The sequence below is a fragment of the Macaca mulatta genome, chromosome 1 (assembly GCF_049350105.2).
Source record: "Macaca mulatta isolate MMU2019108-1 chromosome 1, T2T-MMU8v2.0, whole genome shotgun sequence".
Lineage (NCBI taxonomy): Eukaryota > Metazoa > Chordata > Mammalia > Primates > Cercopithecidae > Macaca > Macaca mulatta.
Genome location: NC_133406.1, coordinates 148,384,381 through 148,406,592, shown reverse-complemented (window position 1 = coordinate 148,406,592; position 22,212 = coordinate 148,384,381).

The following is a 22,212-nucleotide window of genomic DNA, read 5'->3' as shown; positions in this document are numbered from 1 at the left end:
CTACTAAAAATACAAAAATTAGCTGGGCATGGTGGTGCACACCTGTAGTCCCAGCTACTTGGAAGGCAGAGGCAGGAGACATGGCTTGAACCCAGGAGGCGGAGGTTGCAGTGAGCTGGGATTGTACCACTGTATTCCAGCCTGGCAACAAAGTGACACTCTGTGTCAGAAAAAAAAATTAATTTCTAGATTGTCATCACAGACTGAATTCAAGAACACCTAGAAGGAAATATTGTACCACATGCATTACTTTTCTAGATTTAAGAGAGTGTGAAATCTCTTTAGCCGAGTGCCTATAATCTCAGATAGTTGGGAGGCTGAGGCAGGAGAACCTCATGAACCCAGGAAGTAGAGGTTGCAGTGAGCTGAGATGGCACCATCGCACTCCAGCCTGGGCAACTCAGTGAGACTCCGTCTCAACAACAACAACAAAAAAGGTATGAAATCTCATTTAATGTTTATCATATAAATGATTACCTTATGGTTAAATTTGTATGCATCGTCCTAGAAAATTGTGCTTTTCTTTGTAATTATGCTTTTCTCTCTCTTTCCAGAACACATTTCTTCCCAGAGAGAAAGTCTCTGGGAAGAAATGTGTTCACAGTGGAATGTCTCTAATGTTTACATTAAAATCAATGTAGATATCAATCTCTCACAGGGTCTCAAGACTTCCTTTCTGTCCCAATGAAGAAGCCTCTGATTTAATACTTAGTTTGTTCATTAATCATCATTGCACTATATTTTTTTTAAATCCCAATATATTTTGCTGGGTAAAAACTGCTGACTCCTTGTTTACTTGAAATATGATAGAATCAAGCATGAACAAATCACAGAACATAAATTTGGGTGTTCAAAATACAAAAGATTAAAAACATACTCTGTCTACGTTAATAAAAACTTTCAAAGGGATTGCAACCAATTTTATCAAAGCCTCAGAAGTTCCTGCTTTGGCAGTTAAAAGAGAAGAACATGAAACATCTTGTGAATTTTTTTCTTTGTGGATAATTAAACACAAGCCATGAGAAAGCAAATGTGCAGATGTACACCATATTTTCCTCACTCTGAAGACTAGAGCCATGTTTTGGAGACTTAATATTTGAAAAAAAAAAATTTGAACTACATGTGAGGCATGTTACTGACTTTTTTCTTAAATTAATGTTTTTTGGTAATTTTATCAAGCATCGCCCCTGTGTCTTCCTTTCTATTTAAAGTGATAGAGTTTAGTTACCCTCTTCTTTTTTTTTTTTTTTTTTTTTTTTTTTGAGACGGAGTCTCGCTCTGTCGCCCAGCCCAGGCTGGAGTGCAGTGGCGCGATCTCGGCTCACTGCAAGCTCCGCCTCCCGGGTTCACGCCATTCTCCTGCCTCAGCCTCCCGAGTAGCTGGGACTACAGGCGCCCACAACCGCGCCCGGCTAATTTTTTGTAATTTTTAGTAGAGACGGGGTTTCACCGTGGTCTCGATCTCCTGACCTTGTGATCCGCCCGCCTCGGCCTCCCAAAGTGCTGGGATTACAGGCGTGAGCCACCGCGCCTGGCTAGTTACCCTCTTCTTTCAGGGAGGCCAAACTTACATTTCCAAATAACCAGAGCACACTGTAAAAGTGTGTACATGGGGGTGAGGGAGTGGCTCTCTATGTCAAGGTGGACATCGTCCTTCATTCAGTTTTCCCTTCATTCGTAAGAGAAACCCTTCCTGCTGGTTGCTATCACAAAAGAGATACCATTTCTCCTGGGGCCTATAAGAACTTACTTCCTTTTACTCAGAGTTGGAATCTCCCCAGTAGGGAGAAAATCAGACTCAATATTATTATGAACCACTTTTAAACCCTAAAGAGCCACATAGAAGTGAGCCATCCTGGGAACTCTTACAATTCATCTGGTAACTTAATAATTAGTGGCAAAATATGTTCATTTATTTCATCTATCCAGCCAACATACAATGAGATCCTGTAACTGGCCCAGGGCGGCTGGATGTGAGGGATGCCACCAAGAACAAGATACCTGCTCTCATGAAGATTAAAATCTGGTAGGGAAGAGACATTAATAAAATAATCCCACTAAAAAATATATACATATAATTACAACTCTCATAAGAATCAGGCAGAAAAGGTACACGGTGCCAGAAAGCTCAAAATAGGGGGACTTGATACAGCTGGGGAGGGAAAGAGGTCAGGACTGCTTTTCTAATGAAGAGGTGGGAGACCCATTCCAGATTGAGCCAGGGTTTGTGGAGCTGGAAAGACTGAATGAATGTCAGTGCAGCTGGATCTCAGAGAGCCAAGTCCCCATGGGTGTTGGGATGGGCGAGGGAGGGGAGAGATAAAGCTGGAAATATAGTTAGATCAAACAAAGCTTTATGGTTTTTTTGTCCAAGGAGCACTGAAGAATGGGAAGCATATTTGCGTCTTGAAAACGCTCCCTTTCTCGAAGAGCTAGCAGGAAGGTTGGGGTAGGTGGAGGGTTGCCTGGGATCTGGCCAGATGTAGGAGGCTGCTGTAGTACTTCCGGAGAGTCACAATAGGCTGGTGCTAGGCTGATGATATCAGCCATGGAGACAAGAGGAGGTAACATAGACAGGCCAGTAAAAGTAACCATCACATTGGAGAATACAGAAACTACAGAACAGCCCTTGACAAAATGCTGTGAAGTCCGTGCAGTAGATTTCCTCTCTTAATATTGTAAAGACGTCCACTGTGTATCTTTCACGTTTCTTCTCATTCTGGAGAAGGGTGTGTCGGCTCAGATTCCATCTGTGGGGAAAAAAGTTGGATAAATGAGTTTTCAGGTTGGGTGCGGTGGCTCACGCCTGTAATCCCAGCACTTTGGGAGGCCGAGACGGGTGGATCGCTTGAGGCCAGGAATTTGAAACCAGCTTGGGCAATAAGGCGAAAACCCGTCTCTACTAAAAATACAAAAATTCACCAGGTGTGGTGGCATGTGCCTGTAATCCCAGCTACTCAGGAGGCTGAGGCATGAGAATCACTTGAACCTGGGAGGCAGAGGTTGTAGTGAGCTGAGATCGCACCACTGCACTCCAGCCTAGGTGACAGAGCCAGACCTTGTCTCAAAAAAAAAAAAAAGTTTTCAGGCAATGGCATAGTGGTGAGGAATCTTTCTCTGGGCTGCCGCTTCCCTCCCATGCAAAGCTGTAAAGCAAAGATGGTCAGGCTTTAGAGGTTCCAGGTTCTCTTGATTGCCTTTTTCTACTCAGCCTGCCTAACTTTCATTCTTTCACACTCTATCACCCACTGCATCATAACCTGCTCTAAGGAAAGTATCTGATAAACAAATTCTAACAAATATATAAAGAAAAAGCATATGGGCCGGGCGCGGTGGCTCAAGCCTGTAATCCCAGCACTTTGGGAGGCCGAGACGGGCGGATCACGAGGTCAGGAGATCGAGACCATCCTGGCTAACACGGTGAAACCCCGTCTCTACTAAAAATACAAAAAAAAAAACTAGCCGGGCGAGGTGGCGGGCGCCTGTAGTCCCAGCTACTCGGGAGGCTGAGGCAGGAGAATGGCGTAAACCTGGGAGGTGGAGCTTGCAGTGAGCTGAGATCCGGCCACTGCACTCCAACCTGGGCGACAGAGCGAGACTCCGTCTCAAAAAAAGAAAAAAAAAAAGAAAAAGAAAAAGCATATGAATGACTTCTCCCAAAGAGTGTTTATGTTTGAATATCTAAAGGAATGAATCTCTAATTATGGAAGGCCAGGCATCAGTCAACAAACGGAAAAAAGTATTTGGGACTAGACATGATGGCTCACACCTATAATCCCTGCATTTTAGGAGGCTGAGGCAGGAGGATTGCTTGACCTCAGGAGTTCAAGACCAGCCTGGGCAATATAGCAAGATCCCAGTCTTTAAAAAATTTTTTTTAAATTATCTGTGCACAGTGGTTTACACTGTAATCTCATCACTTTGAGAGGCTGAGGCAAGAAGTTTGCTTGAGCCCAGGAATTTGAGACCAGCCTGGACAAGATAGTGAGACCCTGTCTCTACAAAAAAAATTTTTTTAATTAGCCAATGAGGCCAGGCACAATGGCTCATGCACTTTGGGAGGCCGAGTGGGGTGAATCACGAGGTCAGGAGTTCAAGACTAGTCTGGCCAAGATGGTGAAAACCCATCTCTACTAAAAATACAAAAAATTAGCCGGGCATGGTGGCGGGTGCCTGTAATCCCAGCTACTCGGGAAGCTGAGGCAGAGAATTGCTTAAACCTGGGAGGTGGAAGTTGCAGTGAGCTGAGATTGCACCACTACACTCCAGCCTGGGTGACAGAGCAAGACTCCATCTCAAAAAAACTAAAAACTAAAATATAAAATAAAAATTAGCCGGTGTGGCGACACATGCCTATAGTCCCAGCTGGGAGGCCAGGAGTTCCAGGCCACAGTGAGCTGTAATCTCACCACTGCACTCCAGCCTGGGCAACAAAGCGAGACCTTGTCTCTAAAAAAAAAATCAATTAATTAAAATTTAAAAAGAATGTGATCTGTACGCTTGACAGTTCCCAGTTTCTACCTTCCCACCTGATCCTCCTCTGAGTTCCAGACTACACCATCCAGCTCTTGATCAACCATCTCTGCTTGGACATCTTACAAGCATTTCAAACGTAATGTGTCCAAATCAGAACTCTTAATCTCCCAACCCCCAGAAACCCAGACTTCTCTAACTCAGTAAATGACAACATCAGACACTCAGAAACCTGGGGTGAGGGTCAGGGGCATCCAGGACTCCTCCGTCTCTGTATTAGTTTCCTATGGCTGCTGTAAACAATCGCAGTGTATTTTTTTCCCCGTTCTAGAAACCAGAAGTCTGAAAGCACGGCGTCAGCAGGGCTGCTCTACCTGTGGGGCTCTCAGGGAGAAACCTTCTTGCCTCTTGCAGCTTTCTGGTGGCTCTAGGTTTCTTTGTGGCTGTATCACTCCATTTTTCTTTTCTTTTTTCTTTCTTTTTTCTTTTTTTACATATACCTATTTATTATGAAGGATATTACAAAGGATACAGATAAAGAGGCATGTAAGACATGTAGGGTGAGGCATAGGGGAAGGGGTGTGGAGCCACCTTGCCCTCCCTGGTGCAACCTTCCAGGAACCTCCATGTGTTCAGCTGTCTGGAAGTTCACTAAATCCAGTCCTTTTGGGTTTTTCTGGAAGCTTCATGACATCAGCATTTCTTCCCCCAGGGTATAGGGTGGGACCCTCTCATGGGAAGGTCTTAAAGTCAGGAGGACATTAGAATGGAAGATGGGGAGAAGAAGGTCAGAGGCCTGCCCCTGAGGCCTAACACAGCCAACATTCTAACAGAAGGTTCTGACAGGGCCTATGGGAGTTATGAGTCAGGAACCCTGGGTAAAAATAATATATATATCATAACACCACAGGCCACCACCTGGTTTTCAACCACGGATTTTTTACTCTCTCTATATAAACTATATATATATTTACTATATATATGTGTATATGTATTTACTATATATGTGTGTATATATATTTACTATATATGTATATATATATTTACTATATATGTGTGTGTGTATATATATACACACACACGTACAATCATGAATGATCCAGACCATCGTACTGTTTCATGAACCCAAAAGTATCTGAGACAGATCCCAATCAATTTAGAAAGTTTATTTTGCCAAGGTTAAGGACACAACCGTGACATAGCCTCAGGAGGTCCTGGCAACATGTGCCCAAGGGTCTTGGGTTAGAACTTGCTTTTATACATTTAGGGAGACATAAGACATCAATCAATACATGTGAGATTTACGTTGGTTCAGTCTGGAAGGGTGGGACAATTCAAAGCAGAGGGGCTTCCAGGTCATAGTCAGATTTAAAAATTTTCTAACTGGCAACTGGTTTAAAGAGTTATTATCAATAGAAACGAATGTCTGGGTTATAATAAGGGGCTGTGGAGAGCAAGGTTTTATCATGCAGATGAAACCTCTAGGTAGCCAGCTTCAGAGAAAATAGATTGTAAATGCTTCTTATCAGACTTAAGGTCTGTGTTGATGTTAACGCTGGTTGGTATTTCCCAAATTCCAAAAGGGAGGAGGGTATAGTGAGGCATGTCCAGCCCCTCCTTTCCATCATGGAACTAGTTTTTCAGGTTAACTTTGGAATGTCCTTGGCCAAGAGGAGGGGTCCATTCAGATGGTCAGGGGGCCCTGGAATTTTATTTTTGGCTTACAGTTTGAATATCTCCCAAGATGAGGCCACTCAGTTTTGTAGGTTTCCTCTCAATCTTGTCAGGTTCCAAAGCAGAAGTGGTCTTGGTAAATATACAGCTTACCCTTTCAGGCATCTGGGATGATGGAGCTAAGACATAATGTCATTTCTTAATCAGAGACTCTTGAGTTTTTGAGTTGTTAACATAATATTGAATTATCCTCAATTAATAACTAATTGATTCATTCTCTCTTTTTTTTCCCCACACAGGATCTTGCTCTGTTGTCCACGCTGGAGCAAAGTGGTTTGATCATGGCTCACTGCAACCCTGACCTTCTGGCCTCAGGCAAACCTCCAGAATCAAGTGATCCTCCCACTTCACCCTCCTGAGTAGCTAGGACCACAGGTGCATGCCATCATGCCCAGCTAATTTTTTTTTTTTTTGAGATGCAGTCTCACTGTTTTGCCAGGCTGGAGTACAGTGGCGTGATTTCTGCTCACTGCAACCTCTGACTCCCTGGTTCAAGTGATTTTCCTGCCTCAGCCTTCGAAGTAACTGGGATTATAGGCACGTGCCACCATGCCCAGCTAATTTTTGTATTTTTAGTAGAGATGGGGTTTCACCATGTTGGCCAGGATGGTCTCAATCTCCTGACCTCATGATCCACCCGCCTCAGCCTCCCAAAGTGCTGGGATTACAGGTGTGAGCCACCAGCCCAGCCATGCCCAGCTAATTTTTAAAACAACTTCCCATAAAGCTGGGTCTCACCATATTGGCCAGGCTGGCCTCAAATTCCTGACCTCAAGTGATCCACCTGCCTTGGCCTCCCAAAGTACTGGGATTATAGGCGTGACCACAATGCCCGGCCTTAATTTCTTTACTGGAAGTTACTGTTTCTCTTTCTCTCCATTAATACTCAAACTTTTTCACCTTTGGAAGGAACATTAGAATTGCCACTGTGTTGGTCTAAACTGCAGGTAGCAATGCAAGTCTAGCAAGTACCTCCTCCTCAACCCATTCTCATTCAGATAGGGTAAGGTTACATAGGTGTAGAACTAATGAGCTGTTTTTACCACTAGGCAGTATAGCTACATTCACACTTTTCTTTTTTTTTTTTTTTTTCTTTTTCTTTTTTTGAAACGGAGTCTCGCTCTGTCGCCAGGCTGGAGTGCAGTGGCGTGATCTCGGCTCACTGCAACCTCCACCTCCCAGGTTCAAGTGATTCTCCTCCTTCAGTCTCGCAAGTAGCTGGGACTACAGGCATGCGCCACCACGCCCAGCTAATTTTTGTATTTTTAGTAGAGACAGGGTTTCGCCATGTTGGCCAGGATGGTCTCAATCTCTTGAGTTCGTGATCCGCCCACCTCAGCCTCCCAAGGTCCTGGGATTACAGGCGTGAGCCGCTGCGCCTGGCCTGCATTCACTCTCTGCTGCAATTTTGCTAGATGGGGTGAAAGTACACCCATCCCAGTCATGCCCTTAGGAATTTCAACATAAGGTTAAACAACATCATTACATTTTTTGCTTACAAATCTGGTTCAGGGCTAGGCGTGGTGGCTCACGCCTGTAATCCCAGCACTTTGGGAGGCTGAGGCAGGTGGATTATCTGAGGTTGGGTTTTGAGACCAGCCTGAACAACATGGAGAAACCCCGTCTCTACTAAAAATACAAAAAAATTAGCTGGGCATGGTGGCACATGCCTGTAATCCCAGCTACCCAGGAGGCTGAGGCAGAAGAATCACTTGAACCTGGGAGGCGGAAGTTGTGGTGAGCCGAGATGGCGCCACTGCACTCCAACCTGGGCAACAAGAGCAAAACTCCATCTAAAAAAAAAAAAAATCTGATTCTGATGCGATGGCTCATACCTGTAATCCCAGCACTTTGGGAGACCAAGGCGGGTGGATCACTTCAGGTCAGGAATTCAAGACGAGCCCGGACCACATGGTGAAACCCCTTCTCTACTAAAAATACAAAAATTAGCTGGGCGTGGTGGTGCATGCCTGTAATCCCAGCTACTCGGGAAGGTGAGGCACGAGAATCACTTGAACCTGGAAGACAGAAGTTGCAGTGACCTGAGACTGAGCCACTGCACACGCTGGCCTGGGCAACAAGAGCGAAACTCTGTCTCAAAAAAAAAAAAAAGAAATCACCCCTCCTGATCCAGCACTTGTACTAACAGCCCTGGCCCTGGGACCACTGCATCAGGTAAGGGAGAAAAGAAAAATTTCAAGATGATTTCAGGAAGAAATAAAAAATTATAGTTGTTATACCAGCATACTCCTCCCTTGGTAAGGACTGCATAGTCAAACCAGCATCCTCCCCAACCACCTTTCCCTTCCTCAGATCAGCCAGAAAAACAGAAAAAACCTATCAGGGCCACTCCAGTCCCACTCATGTTGAGTGTGAGCACACACTCATGAAGATATGAAAGCCAGCCTAGCGTGCTCTTATCTCCCCCGATTTAGACAATGTTTCAATTGCCCATCTACTTCTCCATCAAACTATTACTCTAAAGAGCGTATCTCTCTGCCCATTGTTGGACGTTATGTGCTGTACAGTGTGTTCCTTAATCTGAAGAAATGATGGTTGGCTGTCCTAATCCAGGCAACATCTTCTGTTCTGTTTTTCTTTCTTTCTTTTGCACTCTGTTTTCATTTCCATTGGATAAGCAAAGCCCATTTGAGTCAGCATCTACTCCTGTGATTGCCAGCTATGTTCACGGCCTTCCCATCACAGACTCTGTTCCACAACCATCAGCAGTCCCTGTCTCTCTTGCTGAGATACAGAATAGTTCTTCCTGGCATTTTGTGCCTTGGAATTGCCATCCACAAACCAAGCGGCTGTTGGTTAGTAGGTTGAGAGCTGTTTATTGTGCACTGTAGAATCCCGCAGTTTCTCACATAGTTCCAAAATCAGTCATAATGGAAAAGCAACTTCCTGCATTCCCCAGGTAGCATGATCCTCCAGAAACCATTTCCATTTTACTATGGAACTCTTCTGGGCACTGTGTCCCCATTAGAATGTTTCTCTGGCCAGGCACAGTGGCTCACACCTGTAATCCCAGCACTTTGGGAGGTCAAAACAGGAGGATTGCTTGAGCCCAGCAATTAGAGACCAGCCTGGGCAAGGCCCTGTCTCAAAAAAAAAAGTGTTTCTCTGACATCACCCAAGACAGCATGGGTATTTCAGGTGGTATACAGGTAACTTCAGCTAATGTTTCATAGCAAGGCCCATCAAGAGGAAATTCCCTAGTCCAAAGGTTCCAGTAGTTGTTGCTGGGAGGTGTTCAGAGGCTTTTTTTTTTTTTTTTTTTGAGACAGAGTTTCGCTATTGTTGCCCATGCTGGAGTGCGGTGGCACAATCTCAGCTCACTGGAACCTCCACCTCCTGGGTCCAAGTGATTCTTCTGCCTCAGCCTCCCGAATAGCTGGCATTACAGCCCATAGCCACCATGCCCAGCTAATTTTTGTATTTTTAGTAGAGACCGGATTTCACCATGTTGGCCAGGCTGGTCTGGAACTCCTGATGTCATGATACACCCGCCTTGGCCTCCCAAAGTGCTGGGATTACAGGCATGAGCCACCACACCCGGCCCAGAGGCTTTTGCCATAAGCCCCAGGAAATACTCCACTGAGCGTTAGCAAGTGGAGAATTTGTCCCTACCGGCACTGTAGCTTCTACTCTGCACTATGTGAGCTTGGGCAATATTACTGGTTCCCATTTAGCATGTCCAATTAATATTGTTTGAAAAGCAGATTCACATGCCTTATGTTTTACAGTACCAGGTAGGGAAAACATTCCCCAGTCAGATAAAATGTTCATTCCCATGATACAGTTAGGCAGAAGAGATGCTGCCATGTGTGGTGGCTCATGCCTATAATCCCAGCTCTTTGGGAGGCCGAGGCAGGCAGATCACTTAAGCTCAGGAGTTTGAGAACAGCCTGGCCAACATAATGATACCGCGTCTCCACAGAAAATACAAGAATTAGCCAGCATGACAGCACATGATGGCAGCTACTTAGGAAACTGAGGCACGAGAATCACTTGAGCCCAGGAAATGGAGGTTGCAGTGAGCTGATATTGTATCACTGCATTCCAGCCTAGGCGACAAAGTGAGACTCTGTCTCAAAAAAAAAAAAAAAGCAACCACTTCACTTGAAGTATATTCAAATATACCAACTTTCATAATTCTGGCTCCTACATTTTTTAATTTTTTATATATATTTTTTGAGATGGAGTTTCACTCTTCTTGCCCAGGCTGGAGTGCAATGGCACGATCTCGGCTCACCACAACCTCCACCTCCCAGGTTCAAGCGATTCTCCTGCCTCAGCCTCCCTAGTAGCTGGAATTATAGGCATGTGCCACCACGCCAGGCTAATTTTGTATTTTTAGTAGAGACGGGGTTTCTCCATGTTAGTCGGGATGGTCTTGAACTCCCAACCTCAGGTGATCTGCCTGCCTCGGCCTCCCAAAGTGCTGGGATTACAGGTGTGAGCCACCGTGCCCGGCATGCTGGCTCCTATGTTTTTATATTCTAGTTTCATGAACTCTTCCTCACCCTGAGACCATTTTGCCCTCTCTTATGCCAAAGTCTTTGGGTCCCCAGCCAAGGGTTGAGCCAAAGAACCCTGCCTCTTTTGTCAATCTTTCTCCTGATTAGTCTGCCCGACTATTGCCCTAAGCAATTTCAGATCAGATTTTTCATTGTAACCTCTGCTTTCCAGCTTTTTAAATTTCTCCAAACTGAGAAAAACACAGCAACCTGATTTGGGCCCTTTAATTGTGGGAGACCCAGAAGGCTTGGTTCACTCAACCTACGATAGTATTAAGACTTTTATTGTAACCTCATCAATTTTCATTTTATTAATTCCATTTCTTAATAGCCATCTAAAGATTTCCACCATGCTGGGATGAGTCCCATGACTCCTCCTTTCTTTTCTCCTTCCTTCCCTCCCTTCCTTCCTTCCTTCCTTCCTTCCTTCCTTCCTTCCTTCCTTCCCTCCCTCCCTCCCTCCCTCCCTTCCTGTCTCCCTCTGTCCCTCCCTCTGAGACAGAGTCTCATTCTGTTGCCCAGATTGGAGTGCAGTGGTGTGCTCACTGCAGCCTTGACTTCCTGGCTCAAGTGATCCTCCTACCTCAGCCTCCCAAGTTCCTGAGATCACAGGTGTGTGCTACCATGCTCAGCTAATTTTTTCATTTTTTTGTAGAGATGGGATCTTGCTTTGTTGTCCAGGCTTCTTTTTCTTCATAGTTTCACCCCATCATCTTATTTCTTTATTCACCTTATTTCTTAATAAACATTAAAAAATTTCTTGGCTGGGTGTGTTGGCTCACGCCTGTAATCCCAGCACTCTGGGAGGCCAAGGTGGGTGGATCATTTGAGGTCAGGAGTTCGAGACCATCCTGGCCAACATGGTAAAACCCTGTCTCTACTAAAAATACAAAAATTAGCTGGGTATGGTGGTGGCACACCTGTAGTCCCAGCTACTCTGAAGGCTGAGGCGGGAGAATTGTTTGAACCCGGGAGGCAGAAGTTGCAGTGAGCCGAGATCACGCCACTACACTCCAGCCTGGTGACAGAGCGAGACTCTGTCTCCAAAAAAAAAAAAAAAAAAAAGTCCACCATACTAGGATGAGTCTTTTGACTCTCCCTTTTGCCTTTCCCTGTTCTCTTTTTAACCTAATGCTTTTATTAACATCTGTAAGACCCAAAAAGCAAATTTGTTAAGGCTTCTCTGTAGTTGGAGTCTGTAGGAGTAATGTTACATGGGGTCCCCAGGTAGAAGGGGCCCCCTTAATCACAGCATTTACCCTGACCTGGTTAACAGACACATTCAGCAGGTGAATATCCTGGTCATCCCAAAGCCAGTCCCACATGGCTTGAATACAAAGCAGATCAGCTGCCTCATCTGGGGTGTTCCACTCGACATTTGTACATGAATTCCAGCAGGCCTTCTTCTCAGGATAAACGGACCTTACAGAGGCTTATATCCACTCCACCAGGCTGGCTGTTGCCTCAGGAATAACTTCCCATGTGTCTGTGGGTCCTGCGTCACGCCAAACATGCCCTTCCACTCTGCACATGTCCCCTGAATTAGTCACTCTCATAATCCATTTTAGTAAAGCATCCTCAGGAAGCCAATGATACCAGTCTACAAAATGGAACAATTTCTTCACACTCTCCTTCTGGTTTCAATAGTTACTTGGTTTTGCCCTTCCTTCACATTGACTACCTTCTTGGTAACCACAGATCTCAGAGGCACATTCTGTTGTCCCTGTATAATTTTCTCCTTTGCGGGTGACTTTGAGGCTAATGGCCTGAGCTCAGACAGACCCACATCTGAGGTTGGTCAACCTCAAGTCCTGACCCAGTACCATCTTTTACTTTCATTTTAGCCATTGCAGGTAACAATAACCAATGAATTGAATGTCTTAACTCCACTGGTAACTTTTACCTTTAGTAACTGATCTCGACACAGCTGTAGCTTCATACCATGAGTGACCACGTGGCCACCCAGGAATCAAAGATTTCTCATCCCCACCCTTTTATTCTTTCTCTTCCCAAACCACATGTTTCCATGAGTCAGAGCCAGTCCAGCAAATCCCGTTTCACTGACATCAATTGTGTAGGGAAAACTCTCTCTGACTGTGTTTTTCCTCTACTCTCACACTACAACAATCATCAACACAAAAGGAGATTTCTGTGACCATATGTATGGGTTTATTTTCCCCTAGACACCAAGCAGTGGACACCATCTGGGCGTCTTCTAATTCAGTTCCAACACTGTCTACCAGAATAGTGTCAGATCCCACAAGTTGAGACCAAGACTGGCCCCCCACCCACCCACACACACCAGTCTCAAGTCCAGGCCTCCAGAACTTCTAACCAACTGGCTTCAAGTTGGGGTTCCTATGTCCCCCTCTTTGAGTTTGATTAATTCGCTGGCATGGCTCACAGAACTCAGGGAAACACTTACTTGTGTTTACCCGTTTATTATAAAGGATATTGCAAAGGATACAGATGAAGAGACACGTAGGGTAAAGTATGGGTGAAGGGTATGGAGTTTCCATGCCCTCCCTGGATGCGCCACTCTCCAGGAACCTCCGTGTGTTCAGCTGTCTGGAATCTCTGTATCATCAATTTATGCCTCCATTTTCACATGGTCTTCCCCACTTTTGTCTGTTTTTGTCCTCTGTGTGTCTCTTATAAGGACACTTTTCATTGGATTTAGTACCCACCCGGATAACCCAGAATGACCTAATTTGAAGATTTTTTAAAATTTTATTATTATTATTATTGAGACAGAGTCTCCCTCTATTACCCAGATTAGAGTGCAGTGGCATGATCTTGGCACACTGCAACCTCTGCCTCCTGGGCTTAAGCCATCCTCCTACCTCAGCCTCCTGAGTGACTGAGACTACAAGCACACACCACCATGCCTGGCTAATTTTTCTATTTTTTTGAAAAACCAGGGTTTCACTATATTGCCCAGGCTTGTCTCGAACTCCTGAGCTCAAGCGATCCACTCACCTCGACCTCCCAAAGTGCTGGGATTACAGGCATGAGCCACCACTTAAGCTGGGTGAGGTGGCTCATGCCTGTAATCCCAACACTTTGGGAGGCCAAGGTGGGAGGATCACTTGAGCCCAGGAGTTTGAGACCAGCCTGGGCAACATAGAGAGGCTCCATCTCTACCAAAAACAAAAAAATTTTAAAAATTAGCCCGGATGTGGTGGTACATACCTATAGTCCTAGCTAGTCAGGAGGCTGAGGCAGGAAGATTGCCTGAGCCAAGGAGCTAGAGGCTGCAGTGAGCTATGCACTACAGCCTGGGGGTAGGGTAAGACCTTGGAGGGGAGGGGAGGGGAAGAGGAGAGGGAGAGGGAGGAAGAGAGAGAAAAAGAGAGAGAGAGAGAAATAAAGAAATAGAAAAAAGGAAGGAAGGAGAATAATAAAAACTTGCTGATTCCTTCAATTTTTTTTCCCCCAGTAAGAAAACTGAGGTCTAACAATATGAATAAAGTAACCCAAGGTCAACAGCTATGACAAAGCCCAGGCCCTCCATCTTAAAAAACTCATGCCTTTCCCCTGCCTTTAGTGATCATAACAATCACCCTGCATGCATGGACTTTAGTTTCTAAACCACTATCATAATCATTATCTCATTTCATCTTCATACCAACTCCATGAAGCAGGTGTTATACTCATTTACACATGAGGAAAGTGAGGCTCAGAGGCTAGGAATTTGAGGCCTGCCTGGCCAACATGGTGAAAAACCGTCTCTACTAAAAATACAAAAATTCAGCATCACTTGCTGAAGGTCACATAACCCGTAAGTAGCTAAACTAGGACCAACCCAAGATTCCAGCTTCTGAAGCCTAAATTCTTTGTTATATGCCACATGGCACTATAGCAAAGTACAATTCATCAAGTGAACTTTGTTAAATCATTTTTCTGCCAGTAGAAGTCTGTGCTAAAAGGACACCAATCAGTTGCTTACAGTAAACTTGGAAAACCTAACCAGTGGTTGGGCATAGTGGCTCACGCCTGTAATCCTAGCACTTTTGGAGGCTGAGGAGGGTAGATTGCTTGAGCTCAGCAGTTCGAGACCAGCCTAGGCAATATGGCAAAACACCACCTCTACAAAAATTATAAAAATTAGCCAGGTGTGGTGGCGCACACCTGTGGTCCCAGCTACTGGGGAGGCTAAGGTGGGAGGATTGCTGGAGCTCAAGAGGTCAAGGCTACAGTGAGTGTGATTGCACCACTGCACTCCAGCCTGGGCGACAGAGCCAGACTCTGTCTCAACAAAAAGAAAGAAAAAGAAAACTTAACAGCAATATTTAATGAATTTAAGTGCTTGTTTCTACATGTAGGTAATTTTTCTGCTATTTCACTTCAGTATTCCAGATCCATCCAGGGCTCAGTGCACGCACAATTCTCATTAATGCTCATGTGAATTGCATACACCAGTTGTCTACAGAAAATATACCCAACAGCACTCATCATTTAAGAGGCAGAAACTTCCAGGTACATGCTGTCACGTGATCAGGAGCCCTGACTGTCTTCCCTACTTCACAGGGGCATCATAAAATATTGTTTGTGGGCCGGGCGCGGTGGCTCACACCTGTAATCCAAGCACTTTGGGAGGCCGAGGCAGGTGGATCACGAGGTCAGGAGATCAAGACCATCCTGGCTAACACGGTGAAACCCCGTCTCTACTAAAAATACAAAACATTAGCTGGGCGTGGTGGCGGGCGCCTATAGTCCCAGGTACTCGGGAGGCTGAGGCAGGAGAATGGCCTGAACCTGGGAGACGAAGCTTGCAGTAAGCCGAGATCGCGCCACTGCACTCCAGCCTGGGTGACAGAGTGAGACCCCATCTCACAAAAAAAAAAAAAAAATGTATTGTTTGTGAAAGTATTTTGTCTGCTCTAAAGTACTCTCCAAATATAAAGTAGTAGTAGAAGTACTGCTTCCAAAAGGTGACACAGAATCACGCCTCCATTGACAAAGTATGTGTACATATTCTGCCACCTCATGGCCAAAAGAAGAAATCATTTTTAATATTTATGCTTCTGGTATGAAGGTAAAATTAGTGAAAGGGACCTTGTTCATATTTTTGGAAATGTCGAACCAAGACAGAGTCTCATTCTGTTGCCCAGGTTGGGGTGCAGTGGTGTGATCATAGCTCATTGCAGCGTCGATCTCCTGGGCTCAAGCAGCCCTCCCACCTCAGCCTCCCGGGTAGCTGGGACTACAGGTGCCACGCCACCAGGCTTGGCTAATTAAAAACATTTTTTTGTAGAGACAGGGTCTCGCTGTGTTACTCAGGATGGTCTCAAACTCCTGGCCTCAAGCAATCTTCCCACCACGTCCTTTCAAAGTGCTGAGATTACAGGCATGAGCCACCACATCTGGCATCCAATTTATCCAATTAATTTCAATATTTATTGAATCTATTAACTTTATATCTTTAATGCAGTAGGAAAACACAGCACCAGAAACATAATTAGATAATTTAAATTTACTTGAACTAAAATTTATGACCTGCCTAACACCAAATTTTTTCAAGTCAGATCTGGTTTTTTTCAAGCATATATTCATTGCACATGAGAGTAGTTACTGGGGACAACTCTGCTGGGGATGCAGCAGGGAAGCCAGCAAAAGTTCCTGCTTTCAGGGGAGCTTACATTGTAGTGGGGGAGATAAACAATAAACAGATAAATATAAAATAGTTGATGATGAATTTAATGAAGAGAAATGGAGTTGAGCAGGGGGAATCAAGTGTGACTGGCAAGGCTGTGTGTGCTCCACTTCAGACAGCGCTATCAGGGAAGGCCTGGGTGCAGGGAGAGTATTTCAGGCTGGGGAAACAGAAGGAGCAAAATCCTGATGCTGGGAAATATTTGATGTGATTGAAAAACAGCAAGGAAGCCAGTGGAGCAGAGTGAGTAGGGGGTTTTAGGGGACAAGGTCAGAGAGGTGGTGGGGATGCCAGCTTGGTGTAGCCATGGTTAGGACTTCGGACTTGGCATTGGGATTTCTAGGTGAGAAGGGAGTCACAGTGCGATTCTGAGTAGTGGAGTGACCTAATAATCCTGAGTAGCTCTCTGACAAACAAAAGATAATACCAAATAACCTGACAGACAAGTTTAATAGAATGCCTGGCGAGAAATGGTTCCCATAAGAAGGTAAAATTGTTCAAAATAGTTATAAAAACAGCTCTTTTAAGAGAACTCAGTGTTATATAGAAAGAATGCATGGCATCTTTACACTAAAACAAGTTACATCAGGCCAGGCATGGTGGCTCACGCCTATAATCCCAACACTTTGGGAGGACGTGGCAGGAGGATTGCTTGAGTGCAGGAGTATGAGACCAGCCCGTGCAACATAGTAAGAACTCATCTCTATTAAAAATCAAAATAATTAGCCGAGTGTGGTGGTACACACCTGTAGTCCCAGCTACTCAGGAGGCTGAGGCAGAAGGATCACTTGAGCCCAGGAGATGGAGGCTGCAGTGAGCTGTGATCATGTCACCGCACTCCAGCCTGGGCAACACTGTCTCAAAAATAAAACAACCAAGAAAAGAAATGAAAAAAAAAGAGAGAGAGAGAGAAACAAATTATATCAGGCAAACCAAAGCTATTTTTACTTAGGATTGTCTCTGAAAAAAAGGAAACTTTCACAATAGTACATACATTCTCAAGACACTCTTCAATGAAGAAATAAATACTTCCTGAATGTCCACTATATGCAGGTAACCTGAAAAGGTAGGTTACAAGACAGGGCTCCTGCTTTAAAGTCACTTATAATTCAACTGAGGAGAAATATAAAATATAAAAAATCATGCATATAAAATAATATCATAAGGAAATGTACAAATTCTGAAGGAGAGCTGGAGACAAGGCAGTGGCCTTTGGCAGGAGGACCTATGCTAATGCCAGGCTGCAGAGGAATGCAGGGTCAGGCAGGAACGGAGGCAGGGAAAACAGGGCAGGGCTGGGGTCCAGGAACAGTGACCTTGGTCTGGGCCAAAAGCCAAGAAAGACCAGGGGTCAAGGGGCCATACTTGGGATTAGAGACTCAGAGAACTTTAAAGGGGAAGAAAAAATGGAGATGATTCAATCCAGGTTTCCTGTTTCACAAAAAAGGAAAATCAGATCAATCAAGATTTCACTGGTTAGTGACAGAGCTGATCCTAGAGCAAAGACCGTTGAGTGTTTTGTTTTGTTTTGTTTCGTGTTTTTTGAGACAGAGTTTCGCTCTTGTTTCCCAGACTGGAGTGCAATGGCATGGTCTCGGCTCACTGCAACCTCAGTGTCCCAGTTCAAGCAATTCTCCGGCCTCAGCCTCCCGAGTAGCTGGAATTACAGGTGCCTGCCACCATGTCCAGATACTTTTTTGTATTTTTAGTAGAGACAGGGTTTCACCATGTTGCCCAGGCTGGTCTCCAACTCCTGACCTCAGGTGATCTGCCCACCTCAGCCTCCCAAAGTGCTGGAATTGCAGGTGTGAGTCACTGCAACCGGCTGATCCTTGAGTTTTTAGTCCATTGCTTTTGCACATCACCATCAGGAAAATGACAGTGAACCTATGGAATTCTCAAAATTGCAAAGCAGGGTTGGAAGGGAGCTTCATGGGACCATGAAGAGAACACAGATCATCATGATAGGCTAGAAGCAGGATGCAGATCTAGGAATTAGGTGGTCAGCAAGATGGAAAGAAGTAGCTAGGCCACAGGAGAGTAACTGACCAGTATCTTGAGGACAAATTAAGTGAGCCCAATGCTGGGCAAGGATAAGAAATCCTGACCCTGTAAACCTGAGCAAGAGGCACGTAGAGAAGCAGACAGAATTCAGAGTATTCTGAGATGGGGAGGGTCACAGGAGGAGTCATCCAGTGAGAAATCAAGCACAGGGGAGTGGGGTGATGGAAAGGTATCATTCTCTCTTTCCTAATAATGACGGTACGATCATTTGTCCTTTATTTGGTGATGGTGGAGGAGGAGCATGTAAATTGATAGGCTTTGGACTTGGTTTTTAGTCTTTAAAAGTTACACTTTTTTGTCAGATATGACTCCTACATGGATAGTACTGGCTAATAAAAGATGCAACTATTTGGGGATATGAAGATGTGTCACCTTTTTTATGTCAGATAATTGAGGTTTCCTATCACTTTGTTCTACAAAGAAATTGTTAATGTATGCTTCCGGTCAATCTTCAAGTATTACTAAAATTACTAGATCTTTTCTGAAAGATTTTATGGAAAAAAAAAGATTAGTACAGAGAACAGAGAAAGAAAGGAATACCCCCTTTTCCTACGGACCAAGAGAGAAGTTGGCCTACCCTGTTGTTATCACAGAGGCAGGGGGAAAACATGGTCTTTTTTCTGTTCCAGGATCCGTCACAGGATGATGATAATACATTGTACTTAGAAAGATGTCTGTTGACAAACATAAATTCTTAATTTTGTTTTGTTGTTATTTGGTTTTTTTTTTTGTTTTTTTTGTTGTTGTTGTTGTTTTTTTTTTGAGACGGAGTCTTGCTCAGTCGCCCAGGCTGGAGTGCAATGGCGCTATCTCGGCTCACTGCAAGCTCCGCCTCCCGAGTTCATGCCATTCTCCTGCCTCAGCCTCCCAAGTAGCTGGGACTACAGGCGCCCACCACCACGCCTGGCTAATTTTTTGCATTTTTAGTAGAGACGGGGTTTCACCGTGTTAGCCAGGATGGTCTTGATCTCCTGACCTCGTGATTCGCCCGCCTCAGCCTCCCAAAGTGCTGGGATTACAGGCGTGAGCCACCGCGCCCGGCTTATTTTGTTTTGTTTATGTTTCTGTTTTATTTGTTTGTTTGTTTTTGGAGATGGAGTTTCACTCTTGTCGCTCAAGCTGGAGTGCAGTGGCACCATCTTAGCTCACTGCAACTTCTGCCTCCCAGGTTCAAGCGATTCTCCTGCCTCAGCCTCCCAAGTAGCTGAGATTACAGGCGTGTGTCACCACGCCCAGCTAATTTTTTTGCATTATTAGTAGAGACAGGGTTTCACCATGTTGGCCAGGCCAGTCTCGAGCTCTTGACCTCAGGTGATCCACCCACCTCAGCCTCCCAAAGTGCTGGGATTATAGGTGTGAGCCACCGCGCCAGGCCTTGTTTTGTTTTTTGAGACAGATTTTCATTCTGTCTGTCACCCAGGCTGGCTCAGTAACAGCTCACTACAACCTCGAACTCCAGGGTTCAAGCAGTCCTCCTGCCTCTGCCTCCCAAGTAGCTGAGACTACAGGCGTGTGCCACTATGCCTGGCTTTTTTTAAAAAACATATTTTAGCTGGGTGCGGTGGCTCACGCCTGTAATCCCAGCACTTTGGGAGGCTGAGGTGGGTCGATCATCTGAGGTCAGGAGGTCAAGACCAGCCTGACCAACATGATGAAACCCCATCCTTACTAAAAATACAAAAAAATTAGCTGGGTGTAGTGGTGGGTGCCTGTAATTCCAGCTACTCAGGAGGCTGAGGCAGGAGAATCACTTGAACCCAGGAGGTGGAGGTTGCAGTGAGCCAAGATTGTGCCACTGCACTCCAGCCTGGGCAACGAGAGCAAAACTCAGTCTCAACGGAGTCTGATGGAGTCTTGCTCTGTCGCCCAGGCTGGAGTGCAGTGGTGCAGTGTTGGCTCACTGCAAGCTCCGGTTCCTGGGTTCACACCATTCTCTTACCTCAGCCTCCCGAGTAGCTGGGACTACAGGCACCCACCACCACGCCAGGCTAATTTTTTGTATTTTTTAGTAGAGACAGGGTTCACCATGTTAGCCAGAATGGTCTCGATTTCCCGCCCTTGATTCACCCGCCTCGGCCTCCCAAAGTGTTGGGATTATAGGCGTGAGCCACTGCACCCGGCCAAAAAAAAAAAAAAATTTCTTTTGGAGAGATAAGGAGGGTCTCACTATGTTGCCCAGGCTAGCCTTGAACTCTTGGCCTCAAGCAATCCTCCCACCTCGGCCTCCCAAACTACCAGGATTACAGGTGAGAGCCAACACACCTGGCCTTGATTTTAATAGTCAAATTTATCTACATTTTCTTTTTATACATAACATTTTTAATGTCTTAAGACATTTTTTCCTAACCCAGTCACCTATGTTTTCTATTAAAAGTTTTCTTAAAGTATTGTTTTTGACATTTAACTTTTTAATCCATCTGGAGTTGATTTTTTTTTTTATGTTGTGAGTAGAAATTCAATTTATCTTTTTTCCAAATGGATAACCATTTTTCTCAGCTGTATTAAATGACCAGTCTCTCCTTTTTCCACTTACCTGACATGGCATTCCAATATATACCAAAGTCCCAACTTAAATGGATCTCTCTGTTATGTTGGTTAATTTGTATCACAGTGGCTAAATTCACTCCCAAAGTGAACAGAAGAGGTCTCTCTAAATAAAGTTACATTTTTTTTTTGTTTTTGAATATCTACAAAATACAAATGCTTAAAGTGTTAGTGAGTAGGAGTTGTGGAGAACCAGCTTTAAGAGTTCCTATCTATAATAAAATAGCTTCATAAAGAATCCTAATATAAGAGAAGACAATTTCCCTTCTTGCTTTTCTTTTTCAGAAGATTCTTGGCTATTGTTAGCCCTTTACTCTTCCTTATACATTTTTTAATAATCTTGTCAAGTTCCATAAAAACCTTGTTGAGTATTGTCTGAATGGCATTGAAGCTACAGACCAATATGGAAAGAACTTACATCATTAAGATACAGAATTTTCCTTCACATGGCCACATGATATCTCTACATTTGAGTCTTTTTTTTTTTTTTTTTTTTTTTTTGAGATGGAGTCTCGCTCTGTCACCGAGGCTGGAGTGCAGTGGCGCGACCTCGGCTCACTGCAAGCTCTGCCTCCTGGGTTCACGCCATTCTCCTGCCTCAGCCTCCTGAGTAGCTGGGACTACAAGTGCCCGCTGCCATGCCAGGCTAATTTTATTTTTTCTTTTTTTTTGTATTTTTAGTAGAGATGGGGTTTCACCATGTTAGCCAGGATAGTCTCGATCTCCTGACCTTGTGATCCGCCTGCCTCGGCCTCCCAAAGTGCTGGGATTACAGGTGTGAGCCACCGTGCCTGGCCATTTGGGTCTTCTTTAATGTCTCTTAACATTTTATAATTTTCCCTTTAGATATTTTATGTGTTTTTCCTAAGCACTTAACATTCTCCAATACTGTTTAAAACAGTGTAGCCAGGCATGGTGGCATGTCCCTGTAGTCCAGCTACTCGGGAGGCTGAGGTGGGAGGATCGCTCAGGCCTGAGAGGTTGGGGCTGCAGCGAGCCGCGATTGCACCATTGCACTCCAGCCTGGGCAACAGAGGAAGATCATGTCTCACACACAAAAACAAATATTTGATATCGGTGTCTTACATTTCGGCCATTCTGGTAGGTGTGTAATGCAATCTCGCTATGATTTTTTTTCCTTAAAAAAATTTTTTTTTTCTTTCTACATAATAGAGATGGGGGTGGTCTCACTTTGTTAAGCCAGGCTAGTCTTGAACT